Source organism: Pelophylax lessonae (genome assembly GCF_965119305.1).
Source record: "Pelophylax lessonae genome assembly, chromosome: 1".
NCBI lineage: Eukaryota > Metazoa > Chordata > Amphibia > Anura > Ranidae > Pelophylax > Pelophylax lessonae.
Window position 1 is genome coordinate 604,872,901 of NC_138768.1, and position 18,640 is coordinate 604,891,540.

Here is an 18,640-nt window from a genome sequence, read left to right on the forward strand (position 1 = left end):
TCTTGTTTACTTTTCTTATTTGCCTCCTTGTATTGCTCGAAAGCCGATACTGTGCCCTCTGATTTATACTTCTTGAAGGCCAATTTTTTCCCCCTAATAAGTTTTATGACGCTACAGTTTAGCCAGCCAGGTTTGGCTTTGTCTCTTCTAAATTTATTTCCCATAGGAATGCACTGCAAGATGCCTTTGCCTAATATGTTCCTAAAGCATTCCCATTTTTCCTCTGTGGTCAGGGATCCCAGGGTTTGGTCCCAGTTTACCTTTTCCATCATTGAGTACAATTTTGGAAAGTTTGCCCTTCTGAAGTTTAGGGTTCTTATGTTCCCCACTTGTCTTGTTATGTTGTTATTTATACTAAATGTGATCATCCTGTGATCGCTAGAGCCCAGGTTGTCCTGGACTCCTACCTCCGAGATTCGGTCTGGGTCATTAGTTACGCCCCTTGTTACCATAAAAGTATAATTGTAATATTAATGTCATAGCTACGTAATCATGTGTATGAAAAATTTTAAATGTGTTGAATAAACAGAACAGATAGTTGGAAAGATGCTGAGTGTATCTTTTATTTCTGTTCCATACTTTAGTGATGGACGAACATCAGCCAGGGTGGTTCGCGAACGTCAGCCGCAAATTTTCTCAAAAGTCTGCGAACCGCAAGTTCGCGGCGGGCCCCAATGGCTTTAATGGGAGGCAAACTTTAAAAACCTTTTAGGTCATATTTGCAGCCACAAAAGACTACTAGCTGTGCACAAATAGTCCCAGCACATGGACAATGTCATAACAGAAGTATTGCAATTGGAAAAGTTGCCCTAAATTTTTTTTTTTTTTTTTTTACAGCAAACATTTTTATTTATTTTTTCATAAATCAGCCAGAACTGACAGCAGCCGGTAAATACATGTCAAATACATATATGGTCCATTCACACATCTGTAAAATGGGTCCGCATCCATTCCACAATTTGGCGGAACCTTTACAGACCCGTTGATTTTCAATTCCAGTCTGAAAAATTAGGCATTCACAGGATAAAGAAGTAAGTGTCGGCCATTCCAGGCCCCAAAAATTAGCCCACATGGGTTTACCTGACAGCTAAGAACGTTGTATTCTGTGGCTGAAGGTACATTAGGCCTTCACAGGTAACAGAAGTAAGTGTCGGCCAGTATTGGCCCCAAAAATTAGCCCACATGGGTTTACCTGACAGTAAAGAAAGTTGTATTCTGTGGCTGGAGGTACATTAGGCATTCACAGAAAAAATAATTGTCAGCCCTGAAAGGCCCCAAAAATTTGTCATTCCATGGACATGAAATGCCTTTTATGCCGCTGTATTTAGCAAAGACAAGGACCAGGAATTGTTGTGGGTGGATGGCGGTCTGGCGGATATTTGTGGCCCGGCATGAGGAATTTCAATGAAACATGGTCTACTGGTCACATGTGTTGAATTCCTCAGAGATCCATGCCTCATTAATTTTTATACATGTGAGGTAGTCTACACTGTCATGAGCTAGGCGAGTGCGCTTCTCAATCACAATCCCCCCTGCTGCTCTGAGCGTCCTTTCGGACAGGAAAATGGATGGGGGGCAAGCCAACATTTCCATTGCAAATTGTGCAAGCTCTGGCCAGAGGTCATGCCTCTAGTAGTAGTCCAGGGGTTCATCACTTCTCAGAGCGTCCACATCGGCCGTTAACCTGATGTAATCAGACACCTGTCGGTCTAGGCGTTCCCTGATGCTGGATCTGGAGTACAGCTGTCGAGGGTTCGGCTGAAAGAAGGATCTCATATCTGAAGTGACCAAGACATCTTCAAACCGCCCTCTTCTTGCAGGCGCTGTTGGATTGCTACCCGCAACTGTCCCTCTGTGACTGGAAATTCCTCTGCCAGCACACGCAAAAGCAGAATGCAGCATTTCTCACAGCAAGCCCTGGAAGTGTTGCATTCTGACCGCCCTCTGTGATTGTGGTAACATTTCTGCCATTTTTTGTTTGTACCGGGGGTCTTAGTACGTTGCTACCCAGTACTGGTCCTTGGCATTTATGCTTTTTATACAGGGGTCCCCCTTAAAACACTGGAGCATGAAGGCCCCCATTCGCACTAAACTGGAAGTGGTGTAGTGGCCTGCTTCCAGCTCATCATCCAGGATAATGTCGTCCTCGTTCTTCTCCCCCCATCCACGGATAACACCAGGGATCCCAGAAAGGTTTAAAGCATGCTCTTCTTGCTCCTCCTCATCCTCCCCAGCACCATCCTCCTCTGACTCCTCTTCAGACTCCTGCTGTTGACTTGTCTCAGATGGAGTAGCACCCACTGGGAATTAATCCAACATTGCAACTTCCTCATCTTCCTGCTCCTGCTCCTCGACGGCTTGATCATTGAGACGACACAATGCACACTCCAGAAAGAAGTCGTAAGGTACGATGTCACTGATGGCACCCTGGCCGTGACTGACCAGTTTGGTGATCTCATCGAATGGCCGCAGAAGTCTGCATGCATCCCGCATGAGCAGCCAGGAGGTGAGGTGAAAAAAACCCAAGCTCCCCAGAACCTGTCCTGCCGCAGAGTTTGTACAGGTAGTCGTTAACTGCACGTTTTTGCTGGAGCAGCCTATCAAGCATATGCAACGTTGAGTTCCATCGCGTCGGGCAGTCACAAATAAGACACCTGATGGGCAGGTTGTGCCGCCGCTGAATGTCAGCAAGGCGAGCCATGGCTGTGTAAGATCTTCTGAAATGGCCCGAGATTTTCCTGGCCTGCCACAAGACGTCCTGGACCCCAGGGTATTTGGCAACAAATCGCTGCACCACCAAGTTCAGGACGTGTGCCATGCATGGCACGTGTGTTATTTTGCCCTGTTTCAGCGCGCTCAGCAGATTAGCACCGTTGTCGCACACCACTTTACCAACTGTCAAATTCAGCGGTGTCAGCCACTAATCTGCCTGTGAACGCAAAGCTGAAAGGAGTAGAAACATAGAAACATAGAATGTGTCGGCAGATAAGAACCATTTGGCCCATCTAGTCTGCCCAATATATCTGAATCCTATGAATAGTCCCTGGCCCTATCTTATATGAAGGATAGCCTTATGCCTATCCCATGCATGCTTAAACTCCTTCACTGTATTTGCAGCTACCACTTCTGCAGGAAGGTTATTCCACGCATCCACTACTCTCTCAGTAAAGTAATACTTCCTCATATTACTTTTAAACCTTTGCCCCTCTAATTTAAAACTGTGTCCTCTTGTGGTAGTTTTTCTTCTTTTAAATATGCTCTCCTCCTTTACCGAGTTGATTCCCTTTATGTATTTAAAAGTTTCTATCATATCCCCTCTGTCTCTTCTGTCTTCCAAGCTATACATGTTAAGGTCCTTTAACCTTTCCTGGTAAGTTTTTTCCTGCAATCCATGTACTAGTTTAGTAGCTCTTCTCTGAACTCTCTCTAGAGTATCTATATCCTTCTGGAGATATGGCCTCCAGTACTGTGCACAATACTCCAAGTGAGGTCTCACCAGTGTTCTGTACAGCGGCATAAGCACTTCTCTCTTTCTACTGCTTATACCTCTCCCTATACATCCAAGCATTCTGCTGGCATTTCGTGCTGCTCTACTACATTGTCCTCCCACCTTTAAGTCTTCTGAAATAATTACTCCTAAATCCCTTTCCTCAGATACTAAGGTCAGGACTGTGTCAAATATTCTATATTCTGCCCTTGGGTTTTTACGCCCCAGGTGCATTATCTTGCACTTATCCACATTAAATTTCAGTTGCCAGAGTTCTGACCATTCTTCTAGTTTTCCTAAATCCTTTTCCATTTGGCGTTTCCCTCCAGGAACATCAACCCTGTTACATATCTTTGTGTCATCAGCAAAAAGACAAACCTTACCATCGAGGCCTTTTGCAATATCACTTATGAAGATATTAAACAAAATTGGTCCCAGTACAGATCCCTGAGGTACCCCACTGGTAACATGACCTTGTTCTGAATGTTCTCCATTGACTACAACCCTCTGTTGTCTGTCACTCAGCCACTGCCTAATCCACTCAACAATATGGGAGTCCATGCTCAATGACTGTAGTTTATTGATAAGTCTTCTATGTGGGATAGTGTCAAAAGCCTTACTAAAATCTACATATGCAATGTCTACTGCACCTCCACCGTCTATTATTTTAGTCACCCAGTCAAAAAAATCCATAAGATTTGTTTGACATGATTAATTTCCTGAAGTAAACCCATGTTGTTTTTCATCTTGCAATCCATGGGATTTAAGATGTTCCACAATTCTATCCTTTAATAGGGTTTCCATTAATTTGCCTACTATTGATGTCAGACTCACTGGTCTATAGTTGCTCGATTCCTCCCTACTACCTTTCTTGTGAATGGGCACGACATTTGCCAATTTCCAATCTTCCGGGACAACTCCTGTTACTAATGATTGGTTAAATAAATCTGTTAATGGTTTTGCCAGCTCACCACTAAGCTCTTTTAATAATTTTGGGTGTATCTCATCAGGACCCTGTGACTTATTTGTCTTCACTTTAGACAGCAATCTTAGAACGTCTTCCTCTGTAAAGACACATGCATCAAACGATTCATTAGTCATCCTTTCAAGTGGAGGTCCTTTTCCTTCTTTTTCTTCTGTAAAAACTGAACAGAAGTATTCATTAAGGCAGTCGGCTAGCCCTTTATTCTCTTCTACATACCTTCCGTCCTTTGTTTTTAATTTAGTTATTCCTTGTTTTAATTTCCTTTTTTCATTTATATATCTGAAGAATGTCTTATCCCCCTTTTTCATAGACTGAGCTAGTTTTTCTTCTGCCTGCGCTTTAGAAGTTCTTATAACTTGCTTGGCCTCTTTCTGCCTAATCTTGTAGATTTCCTTATCTTCATTGCTCTGGGTTTTTTTATAATTAAAAAATGCTAGCTTTTTATTTTTAATGATTTGGGCCACTTCTGCTGAGCACCACAGTGGTCTCTTCCTTTTTTTGCTTTTACTGACAAGTCTAATGCAATTTTCTGTTGCCTTCAATAATGCATCTTTTAAGTAGTCCCATTTCTCCTGGACTCCATGTAATCCGTGCCAGTCTGATAAGGACTCATTTATGACTAATTTCATTTTTGAAAAGTCTGTTTTTCTAAAATCTAAAACTTTTGTTTTTGTGTGGTATGACTCTTTCACAGTTCTTATATTAAACCACACTGACTGTTGATCACTAGATCCCAAGGTTTCGCCTACAATGACATCATATACCGAATCCCCATTTGTGAATACCAAATCCAAAATGGCCTCCCTCCGGGTTGGCTCCTCAACCACTTGTTGCAGAGACAACCCCAGTAGGGAATTTAGAATATCTGTACTCCTGGTAGAACTTGCTATTTTGGTTTTCCAGTTTATATCTGGAAGATTGAAATCTCCCATAATGATAACTTCTCCTTTCATTGTCATTTTAGCTATTTCTTCAACTAGTAGATCATCTAGTTCTTTAACTAGAGAACTAGGAGTGCAGGACCAGTGTGGCTCTTGGCTTCCAGGCACAACAGACGCAGCACAGCATGGCAACGTCTCACCTGGCATGTGGAATTGGTTCTGGGGTTCTTGGGCGGTGCAGCGGAAGAGACGGTAGCAGCAGAAAAGGAGGAGTCAGCCGAGGAGGAGAGGGAGGATGGAGGAGGAGGAGAAGAAGAGGCAGGCCTGCATGCAATCCGTGGTGGTACAACCAAATCTACACGGGTGCCACGGGTTACATGCTTGACGGCCGTCAGAAGGTTCACCCAGTGGGCAGTAAAAGTGATATACCTTCCCTGACCGTGTTTGCTAGACCATGTGTCTGAGGTCAGATGTATCTTGGCACCAACACTGTGTGCCAGAGATATATTCACTTGCCACTGAACATGGCCATACAGCTCTGGAATGCCCTTCTGCGAGAAATATTTCCTGCCTGGGACCTTCCATTTTGGTGTTCCAATGGCTACAAATTTCCAAATGGCCTCCGAGTCCACCAGTTGATATGGCAGTAGTTGGTGGGCTATCAGTTCCGACAAGCCAGCAGTCAAACGATGGGCAAGAGGGTTATCCGGCGTCGTCATTTTTTTCCGATCCAACATTTGCGCCACAGAAGCCTGCCTTTATCCAGAACAATGTGACGACAGCATCATGGAAGGTGGAGTGGAGGACAAATGTGAGGAGAGAGGAGAAGGAGAAGAGGCTGAACGGTGAGAGCATGGAGTGTGGCTTTGTGGGTTCTGACAATGATGCTCCCACTGGGCTCGGTGATGGGAGTTCAGGTGCCTTCTTTAGGTGGTCATCCCTAGGTGAGTGTTGGGCTTACCGTGACTTATCCGTTGACTACAAAGGCTGCAGATGGCAACACTGTTGTCAGCAACGGACACATTAAAAAAAGCCCACACTGCGGAGCCATGTGCCAGCGTCCTGGGAGCACCAGATGTGACTGTACATGGTTGATGGCTCGCTCCTGATACATTTGCAGTCTGCTTTGTACCTCTTGTGCAATGCAAGTTCTGCCTGCCTCTCCTCCCTATCTGCCGGTCCATCTCTCCCTCTGAACTCCCCTCCTTTTCCTCTCTTTCAGGCACCCACATGACGTCCATAGACACGTCATCATCCACGTCACCTTCCCCACCACTAACATTCGAGATCTCGGAGTAGGCAGCAACCTCCTTGGGTTGATCTGGATACTGAAGTCAGACTGCTGAGTGGCGGCTGTTGCTACCTCCTCTTCCTGATCCGATGCCAACAATGGCTGCGCATCGCAAATGTCTTGTGATGGATCGGTAAATAATTCCAGTGACTTAAGCGGAGGTTATATGGTGGTGTCTTTGGGGGTGCACACAGCAGAGAGCGAAGAGGGTGCAGATAGAGGGGATGAGAAGGGTGCAGAAGAGGAAGGCTGAGTGAGCCACTCAACCAAGTCTGGTGCGTCCTTAAACGTAATCGAATGCGTCTTCTGAAACTTCACACTTTGACTCAGGGCCTACTGCTCCTGCCCTACCCCTACCACCCCTGTGTAAGTGTCTGGCTCTTCCTCTACCTGTCATGTTTTTAAATGACCCTGTGACAAAAGTCTCTAGAGAATCGCAGTATATCTGGAAAAAGGTATATAACACCCCGCTTCAATCTGTGGTGTTGGGGGGCCACAGGTTTATCACACCAGTTCTACAAATAATTGGCCAGTAACTGTTGTCACTGTGTGAAGCACAGTTAACACAGCAAAAGAGGCCAAATTTTTGCAGGACTAAAATACAATCTTAGAAAAGTATACTGTTAAATAATACCCCACTTCAATATGTGATATTGGGGGGCAACAGGTTTATTACATCAGTTCTACAAATAATTGGCCAGTAACTGTTGTCACTGTGTGTAGCACAGTTAACACAGCAAATGAGGCCAAATTTTTGCAGGACTAAAATACACTCTTAGAAAAGTAAAATGTAAAATAACACCCCACTTCAATATGTGGTATTGGGGGGCCACTGGTTTATCACACCAGTTGTTCAAAAAATTGGCCAGTGAGTTTGGCACTGTGTGTATCAGAGTTAACACAGAAAAAGAGGCAATATTGTTGCAGGACACAAATACACTTATGAAAGTATACTGAGATAACACCCCACTTCAATCTGTGGTATTGGGGGGCCACAGGTTTATTACACCAGTTCTACAAATAATTGGCCAGTAACTTTTGTCACTGTGTGTAGCAGAGTTAACACAGCAAAAGAGGCCGAATTTTTGCAGGACTAAAATACACTTTTAGAAAAGTATACTGTCAAATAACACCCCACTTCAATATGTGGTATTGGGGGGCCACTGGTCTATCACACCAGTTGTTCAAAAAATTGGCCAGGGAGTTTGGCACCTTGTGTATCAGACTTAACACAGCAAAAGAGGCAATATTGTTTCAGGACACAAATACACTTGTAAAAGTATACTCAGCTAACACCCCACTTCAATATGTGGTATTGGGGGGCCACTGGTCTATCACACTAGTTATAACACATTAAAAGTGCTTTTGTCACTGTTTGTAGTATTGCTGCAGCAACGCTCAGTCACCACACCAGTCACAATGCTGCACAGTGCACAATACAAATCCACAATAATATGCTTTCTATATTACAAAGTATATTATACCGTGGATTACACCCCTATATAGTGCACTGCACACCAATACCAAAAAAATTCCAGCCCTTTAAATGACTTTTGTGGACATTAACAGAGCGATTTGCATCACTGCAGATCTGTCTCTAGAGCATACTGGATACCTGTCCCTAAACTGAACAGAAACTGCACACCAATACCAAACAAATTGCAGCCCTTTAAGTTACTTTTGTGGACATTAACAGAGCGATTTGTGTCACTGCAGATCTGTCCCTAGAGCACACTGGATACCTGTCCCTAAACTGAACAGAAACTACACACCAATACCAAAAAAATTGCAGCCCTTTAAATTACTTTTGTGGACATTAACAGAGCGATTTGCGTCACTGCAGATCTGTCTCTAGAGCATACTGGATACCTGTCCCTAAACTGAACAGAAACTGCACACCAATACCAAACAAATTGCAGCCCTTTAAGTTACTTTTGTGGACATTAACAGAGCGATTTGTGTCACTGCAGATCTGTCCCTAGAGCACACTGGATACCTGTCCCTAAACTGAACAGAAACTACACACCAATACCAAAAAAATTGCAGCCCTTTAAATTACTTTTGTGGACATTAACAGAGTGATTTGTGTCACTGCCGATCTCTAACTGTCCCTAAAGCACAGACTGGATACCTGTCCCTAATCTGAAAAGAGACTGTAGTAGACCTATACCGAAATACCAGCCCTGAAAAGGACTTTTGTGGATCTTAACAGAGCTATTTGTGTCTGGCAATCTCTCCCTGATGCATACAGCAGACCTCTCCATAAGCTGACAAAAAGCAGGATGTGAAATGGCCACCTGCTCTGGTCTATTTATAAGGTAGGGGGCATGTCCATGTGCTGAAATGTTTCAATTGGCTGTCCCGTTCCACCTGACAGCTGTGTCATGGGTCAAGGTTCTCCCCAATGTAAACTAATATGGCTGCCGCGAACATCGGCAAAAGTCCGTAGTTTTGCAGGACAGCTAGTGGGGCACACGCCTGCCGTCAGGGGCGCATGCATGTGTCGATTGGTCAATATTTTTTTATTGGGAATGTTTTATAGCAGAAAAAAAATTGTAAAAAATAGTAAAAAAGTAAAAAATATTGTTTGTTTTTTTCAGAATTGTAGCTCTTTTTGTGTTTATAGCGCAAAAAATAAAAATCGCACAGGTGGTCATTACCACCAAAAGAAAGCTCTATTTGTGGGAAAAAAGGACATCAATTTTATTTGGGTAAAGCGTCACATGGCTGCGCAATTGTCAGTTAAAATAATGCGGTGTCGTATCACAAAAAATTGCATTAAGGGGTTAAAGTGACACAAAATGATATCTTTATTCTCCAAACATGATCAGTACACATCCATTACTTAATGACCCTGCAATCTAGTTTTCACAAAATCATTTCTTACTGTATTTTTCTGCCTCCCCGCTCTCCTCACTTCCATTAGTTTCCAAAAAGCAGTGGACGTTTGTTGAGGACATAAGCACTGCTCTAAGCACACTACAAGTGCTAGCGTCAATGGTCCATCTTGGAAGCAAGCAAGAGATGATGGCTTCATTCCTAAATACAATGGGACCATAGAGAACGAATGTAGCCACCCTCTAATAGGACTGTTAATTAATTGTTATAATGTGTCAAGATGCATATCAACATGTTTCAACATATGTCATAATGGGTTGTCGCGCATTGTAATGTGTTAATGTGTGTCTTGGCATGCATAATATGCATCTTAACACATGCATTTAATGTGTTTCCACTGACTTAAATGGAAATGCATCAAAGAATAATGCCTAGGTGTGAATAGACCCTGTGTTTCCAATACCATTTTACTAGCATACACATTTTATGAAAGACTAGGAGCAGAATACAACAAACAGTCTAGATATGCCCAGTTAAATCTGCATACATTTACTAACCTACAGTGAGGGAAAATATTATTTGATCCCCTACTGATTTTGTACGTTTGCCCACTGACAAAGCAATGATCATCCTATAATTTTAATGGTAAGTTTATTTTAGCAGTGAGAGACAGAATAACAACAAAAATAGCCAGAAAATTGCCTCCCTCTCTTAGAGGGAGTGCTCCTAATCTGTGCTTGTTACCTGTCCACAGAAGCAATCAATCAGATTCCAATATCTCCACCATGGCCAAAACCAAAGAGCTGTCCAAGGATGTCAGGGACAAGATTATAGACCTATACAAGGCTGAAATGGGCTACAAGACCATCACCAAGCAGCTTGATGAGAGGATGACAACAGTTGGTGCGATTATTCCCAAATAGAAGAAACACAAAATAACTTTCATTCTCGCTCAGTCTGGAGGTCAATGCAAGATCTCACTTTGTGAAGTTTCAATGATCATGAGAACAGTGAGGAATCAGTCCAGAGCTACATGGGAGAAAACAATTGGTAAGACACTAAGCCATTAAGGACTAAAACCCTGCAGTGCCTGCAAGGTCCCCAAGCTCAAGAAAGCACATGTACAAGCCCGTCTGAAGTTTGCTAATGAACATCTGAATGATTCAGAGGAAACTGGGTGAAGGTGCTGTGGCCAGATGAGACCAAAATCAAGCTCTTTGGCATCAACTCAACCCCCCGTGTTTGGAGGAGGAATACTGCCCATAACCCCAAGAAAACTATCCCCACCGTCAAACATGGAGCTGGAAACATTATGCTTTGGGGGTGTTTTTCTGCTTAGGGGACAAGACAACTTCACTGCATCAAAGGTACGATGGACAGGGCAATGTACCATCAAATCTCGGGTGAGAACCTCCTTCCCTCAGCCAGGGCATTGAAAATGGGTCATTCTTGGGTATTCCAGCATGACAATGACTCAAAACACACCGCCAAGAAAACAAAGGAATAGCTCAAGAAGAAGCACATTAAGGTCCTGGAGTCTCCAGACCTTAATCCCATAGAAAATAAGAGGAAGGAGTTGAAGGTTCGAGTTACTAAACATCAGCCTCAAAACCTTAATGACTTGGAGAGGATCTGCAAAGAGGAGTTGGACAAAATCCCTCCTGAGTTGTGTGCAAATCTGGTGTCCAACTACAAGAAACGTCTGACCTCTGTGATTGCCAACAAGGGTTTCTCCACCAAGTACTAAGTCATGTTTTGGGAAGGGGTCAAATACTTATTTCACTCATTAAAATGCAAATCAATTTATAGCTTTTTTGAAATGCATTTTTCTGGATCTTTTTCTTGTTATTCTGTCTCTTACAGGATAGAATAAACCTACCATTAAAATTATAGACTATTTGTCAGTAGTCAAACATACAAAATCAGCAGGGCATCAAATACTTTTTTCCCTCACTGTAAAATATAACTGGTAAAGCAGACCTTAGCCCCATAATACACCTAAGCTTCCCCACACACACTATCCTAAAGCCTAAACTGCAAATAAAATCCTACAGGTATTTGTGGAAAGTGAATTGGGATAGGATGAAGTAGAGGGTTATGGCAGATGATAAGGAGATCCCTCTTTTACAAATAAGCATTGAAAAATCCAGCTCCTATTATACAACAAAAACTAGTAAACCTATGTGTAAAATACGAGGGCACTTTTAGGTGGATGTTCACAGATACCAGAAGTCTGGCAAGTAAAGTGGGAAAGCTTGAGGTTTTTGGTGCTCAAGGAACATTATTTGATGTAATTGGCATTATAGGATTATTTTCATATAATTGGATAGTTAATATTAACAGCTAGGCACAGCATTTGGTGCTGGATCTATCTGGGGACAAGCTAGAGAGCTGTTCTCACAGACAAAGTAGACTGTGGATCATTAAGTTTGACTTTGATCCCTAATAATGGCAGAGATTTCTCTTTCCATACAGAATGGCCCCAAAGGAAGGTTACAGTAAAGTGATTCAGTAATCCAGCACATGATCACTCCTTACTCATCATGGCCTTTTCCTCTGGTAGACCAACAAGCAACCTACACAACACTACAATAGGGTAGCCTTGTTGACTTTGTAAAATAATAACAAGAGACTAATTAGTACTGTAGATTCCTGAACCATGAAGGAGGTCATATTTGAAATTTCAGTGCTGGGTGATCAAGAAATTTCCTTGTATGGGCAAGAGGGCTTAATGCTTACTGCACTTGGGTAGACAAAGGTATTTAGTAAATGTCATGATGGAAATATGTGGACTGCATGCTGACCTACTTCTAAAAATGCTGGTTGCCTCTCTGTTTTGATGACCCAATTGATTCAATACTTTTTTAAGTCACTGACCCAGAACAAGTATACAGCTCAGGAAAGTCGTAATCTGCATACTTTTATCAGCCCTGACCCAGAACAAGTATACATCTCAGGAAAGTCGTAATCTGCATACTTTTTTCAGCCCATGGATTCAAAGTTTTGTAGCAAAAGAGTCCGTATGAAAACTTGGCATCTATCATGTTCAGAAAGGTACACTAATGGCAGCCCCTTGTTTTTCTCATAACGTGTTTCCTTTAAGTCAGACCTAGCCTGCATAAAATAAAAAGAAGACTTCCACAATAACATACAATTTTGTGGTGAGCATTAGTTGGTTACCAACCTAAAGCAACATGCAAACTTTATATTACATACCAGACCTACCTGCATCAAAATTCTGACAAGACAAAACTTATAGGGTCCTGGGACCTAAAACACTTATTCTTAGTGACCATTTAAATCAAAATAAGGTCAATCATATTTAACAATGTTCCCTGAGGCCTCGCCTATGAAACTTTCCATGTGGACAGGGATGAAGTTACTGACTTTGCGAATAAAAAAACACAAGGCATGGCATAGTAGGGATTAAAAACAAAAAACTATCGAGCCCCAAATACAAACACACCATAGTGTCCTGTGATCACAACCCCCCCCCCACACACACACGGTAGTGTCTCCTTCCTCCTACCAGTGTCATGCCCTCTCTTCACATAACCCCCCCCCACTGTAACTTCCTCTGCCCCCCCCCTGTTCATGGCAGTGTGTCCCCTTCTTATCCCCCCCTCCCCTCCACTGTAGCACTGTAGTGTTCTGTGCCCCCATAGCAGTGTCCTCTGTCCCCCTTTAAATCAACTCCTGCCATAGTGTCCTCTGGTCCCTTTTGCAACCTCTCCATGTTGTGTCCTCTGCCCCCTGTAGCAGTGTCCTGTACCTTTCCTAAAGCACTGTCATCTGCCCCTCCTTCACATCACCTCATCACATCCTGTGCACCCTAAAGCAATGCCCTCTGTCCCCCTTCACATCACCTCATCACCCCCCCCCCAACTGTAGTGTCATCTGCTCTTCTGTCCCCATGAAACCCCCCCCCCTACTGTAGTGCCCTGTGCCTCCCCATAGCAGTGCCCTTTTCCCTCTACCCCCCTTCACATCACCCCTCCCTGCAGTGTCCTCTGCCCCCCCCCCATAGCAGTGTCCTTTACCCCCCAAGCCAGTGTCATCTGTCCCCTTAACCCCTCCACCCACTGTAGTTTCCGCTGTTCCCCCATCATCCCCTCACACACACAGTGTAGGTAGCACTCTCCTACCTTACACTGGTGTTCACTGTGCAGCAGAGCAGAGAGTGAGAGGTTTCACAGTACTGGATGGAGGGTGGGAGCTGCCAGAAGTAACTTTTCACATAAATAAGCTGGTGATTGGTTGCTAGGACCACCCACCTTCCCAGCAACCAATCATCTGCTGGTTAATGTGAACAATGTGAACAAAGTGAAATGTTAACTCCGGCAGCTCCCACCCTCCATCCAGTACTTTGATATGCAGTTGGGAGCGAGAATGGCAATTCAGGCCCGTGTTCCCAATCTACCTGTCAGCTGCCCATGGTCAAAAGGGAGATTGCCAATGATGGCTTGCTGACCCACGGTTTAACCAGATTCAAAGATTTTGTATTGTCTGGGTACCCGCACCAATAGACTACTGATCCTTATGCAAAACATTCAGTTAGTTATTAATGAGCAATAAACCCTAATTCTTCAGTTTTATTTCCCAACTTTTTTTTACTCTCATATCGCCCCAATGACACATTTCCACTTTCTAGCTTACTTTGATCTTTATTTTCTCTTTTTCAAACTCCTGTACTTCAACAGCTTGAAATGTGATCCTTAATTTCTAAGAATTAGCTTTGTTATATAGCAATCTTGCTTAGGAAGAACGGCATGTTTGCTGTTCGAGAGTTGCTTATGCTTACACTAGACACCAGCCTGGGAGTACATCAGGACCAGACTCCAGGGGGATCCCTTTCTTGATTGTTTTGTGTCTTACTTTGGCCGATTTTTTATTTTTTTTTTTAATTACAGGTGCATTCCCTGTATACTATCACCAGTTATGATTAAATGAAATATAAAGAGCATGAATGTCCATATGTTCATCTCTCAGTGCCAAGGGAATAAAATATCATTTCAAAGTGTATCTAAACCCAAAAACAGAAATGTAATATAATGCAGCGTACCAGTCCTTATGTGTAGTGGCTGCATCATTTAAATTTTTTCCTTTATTCTCACCTGGTAATCCTGCCAGTAGTACACTTACAGTCCTGGGATGGCAATGCTCACTCACTCACTCACTGTATGGTATCTATGAAGCAGTATCATTGTTATCCTAGCAGTAAGTAACACTAAATGTTAAGACTACAGAACACCTCTCCTCTTCTCTAGTGAGGAGGTGTTCTCTAGTCCACATTCGGGAACCATTCTAACTGATAGAAGTCAGAAGAAGTTAGTGGCTCGCAAAATTTATGGCAGGATCAACAGGTAAAAAAATCTTTACTGGTAAATTTAGCAGACTAAGAGTAAAAACGAGGTAAAATGGCGCTGCCTGTTAAAAAGTAAGAAATACACTAATATGGAAGGGATTTTAAAATATTAAAAATATGGGAGGGATTAAGATATATGGAAGGGATTGTGATAATTGTGTATATACTAATAATGTGTATTGAATGTAAAAACAGTAAATAAATCTATATAAAATCGTGATAAAAAATGAATCTGCACGTTGATAGACCAGTGAGTCTAACATCAATAGTAGGCAAATTAATGGAAACCCTATTAAAGGATAGGATTGTGGAACATCTTAAATCCCATGGATTGCAAGATGAAAAACAACATGGGTTTACTTCAGGGAGATCATGTCAAACAAATCTTATAGATTTTTTTGACTGGGTGACTAAAATAATAGACAGTGGAGGTGCAGTAGACATTGCATATCTAGATTTTAGTAAGGCTTTTGACACTGTCCCACATAGAAGACTTATCAATAAACTGCAATCATTGAGCATGGACTCCCATATTGTTGAGTGGATTAGGCAGTGGCTGAGTGACAGACAACAAAGGGTTGTAGTCAATGGAGAACATTCAGAACAAGGTCATGTTACCAGTGGGGTACCTCAGGGATCTGTACTGGGACCAATTTTGTTTAATATCTTCATAAGTGATATTGCAAAAGGCCTCGATGGTAAGGTTTGTCTTTTTGCTGATGACACAAAGATATGTAACAGGGTTGATGTTCCTGGAGGGAAACGCCAAATGGAAAAGGATTTAGGAAAACTAGAAGAATGGTCAGAACTCTGGCAACTGAAATTTAATGTGGATAAGTGCAAGATAATGCACCTGGGGCGTAAAAACCCAAGGGCAGAATATAGAATATTTGACACAGTCCTGACCTCAGTATCTGAGGAAAGGGATTTAGGAGTAATTATTTCAGAAGACTTAAAGGTGGGAAGACAATGTAATAGAGCAGCACGAAATGCCAGCAGAATGCTTGGATGTATAGGGAGAGGTATAAGCAGTAGAAAGAGAGAAGTGCTTATGCCGCTGTACAGAACACTGGTGAGACCTCACTTGGAGTATTGTGCGCAGTACTGGAGGCCATATCTCCAGAAGGATATAGATACTCTAGAGAGAGTCCAGAGAAGAGCTACTAAACTAGTACATGGATTGCAGGAAAAAACTTACCAGGAAAGGTTAAAGGACCTTAACATGTATAGCTTGGAAGAAAGAAGAGACAGAGGGGATATGATAGAAACTTTTAAATACATAAAGGGAATCAAATCGGTAAAGGAGGAGAGCATATTTAAAAGAAGAAAAACTACCACAAGAGGACACAGTTTTAAATTAGAGGGGCAAAGGTTTAAAAGTAATATGAGGAAGTATTACTTTACTGAGAGAGTAGTGGATGCATGGAATAACCTTCCTGCAGAAGTGGTAGCTGCAAATACAGTGAAGGAGTTTAAGCATGCATGGGATAGGCATAAGGCTATCCTTCATTCAAGATAGGGCCAGGGACTATTCATAGGATTCAGATATATTGGGCAGACTAGATGGGCCAAATGGTTCTTATCTGCTGACACATTCTATGTTTCTATGTTGACATGTAAATAAATACCAACACATAAATGGTGAATATAAAGTGATATGTGCAATCAATAAAGTGACAATGACAAAGTGCTGCTGTGTTAATGTCCAGTGAAGTCACCAAAATTATTAAATTTAAGTAATAAATAGTAAATAAGTCCAAACACAGTCCATAAAGTGCTTATAAAGGAAAAAATCTGTGCTTCATTGAAACCAATGGTGATTCAATAATTTTCAAGTGGTGATCCGGTGATAAGTGTGGGGTGGGAAAAACACCATGCACCCCTCCAATGTATCCCGCACTCACCAGAGATATGCAACCCCTGCAGGGGTAGTAAGCCTTAAAGTATTAGCCTCTCTCCTAGGAATCACTGTATTAAGCTTTAGGATGGAAGTATCCCTGGATATCATTTCTCAATGCGGTCGGATATCTTCAATAGGCAAGGTCACCATAATGCTCCATACTCCAAATATGGGGAGATAATCCCAGGTAACATGTAGAAAGGAAGACCTCGTATAGTGAAGTACCGTTTTTAATCCGTTTATTAAAGTATAAAAAAGACTGTACTCACATTTAAAAACAAGGCAAAGCAAGCATACGAAGCAGTAGGGGCCGCAAATCCCTAGTTGGCGGCTACTTCCGGGACGCTACAGTAACCAGCGACCGGATCTGCGTTCCAGTGGGGCGGAAATGACGTAACCACGCACGATGCGTTTCGTCATAGCTGACGTCATCAGGTAACGCATCAACGCACCTGATGACGTCAGCTGTGACGAAACGCATCGTGCGTGGTTACATCATTTCCGCCCCACTGGAACGCAGATCCGGTCGCTGGTTACTGTAGCGTCCCGGAAGTAGCCGCCAACGAGGGACTCGCGGCCCCTACTGCTTCGTATGCTTGCTTTGCCTTGTTTTTAAATGTGAGTACAGTCTTTTTTATACTTTAATAAACGGATTAAAAACGGTACTTCACTATACGAGGTCTTCCTTTCTACATGTTACCTGGGATTATCTCCCCATATTTGGAGTATGGAGCATTATGGTGACCTTGCCTATTGAAGATATCCGACCGCATTGGGAAGTGATATCCAGGGATACTTCCATCCTAAAGCCTAATACCGTGATTCCTAGGAGAGAGGCTAATACTTTAAGGCTTACTACCCCTGCAGGGGTGCATATCTCTGGTGAGTGCGGGATACATTGGAGGGGTGCATGGTGTTTTTCCCACCCCACACTTATCACCGGATCACCGCTTGAAAATTATTGAATCACCATTGGTTTCAATGAAGCACAGATTTTTTCCTTTATAAGCACTTTATGGACTGTGTTTGGACTTATTTACTATTTATTATTTAAATTTAATAATTTTGGTGACTTCACTGGACATTAACACAGCAGCACTTTGTCATTGTCACTTTATTGATTGCACATATCACTTTATATTCACCATTTATGTGTTGGTATTTATTTACATGTCAACGTGCAGATTGATTTTTTATCACGATTTTATATAGATTTATTTACTGTTTTTACATTCAATACACATTATTAGTATATACACAATTATCACAATCCCTTCCATATATCTTAATCCCTCCCATATTTTTAATATTTTAAAATCCCTTCCATATTAGTGTATTTCTTACTTTTTAACAGGCAGCGCCATTTTACCTCGTTTTTACTCTTACATTGCTCGATATAGCCATCTGGACTATATTTTGGGGTAGGCTGCAGCCTTATCAATATCCATTAGCGCGGAAACTTACCTCTTCTAAATTTAGCAGACTAATAGGGGGCAAATAAGAGTAAGTTCATCCTTAGAGTTTACATACTGTATACCTTGGAGCGTATTTATAAAGCAGTTCATTCAACATTTACCAAGCATTCACTGGTACTTTGCTTGTATCTAAAAAAAAAATGCATTTTAAAAATATATGTCATGATGTATTCATGATTTTGTTTGTGTATTTAAAATCTGCCTAGGGTTCAGATTTAATATCTCATTGGACAACCACATGTGAGACAGAGGTGCTTTTGACAGATGGTCACTCCCTCTAATCATGGCCTAATAGGACATATTCTAGGACTAACGTGATATTTGGAGAGAATTATCTACTGCATTTCCTAAGAAGGTGCAACATGCAGACGTATTTCGAGCAGACATATCTGCAGTCCGTTGGGTGTTTAACAAAATG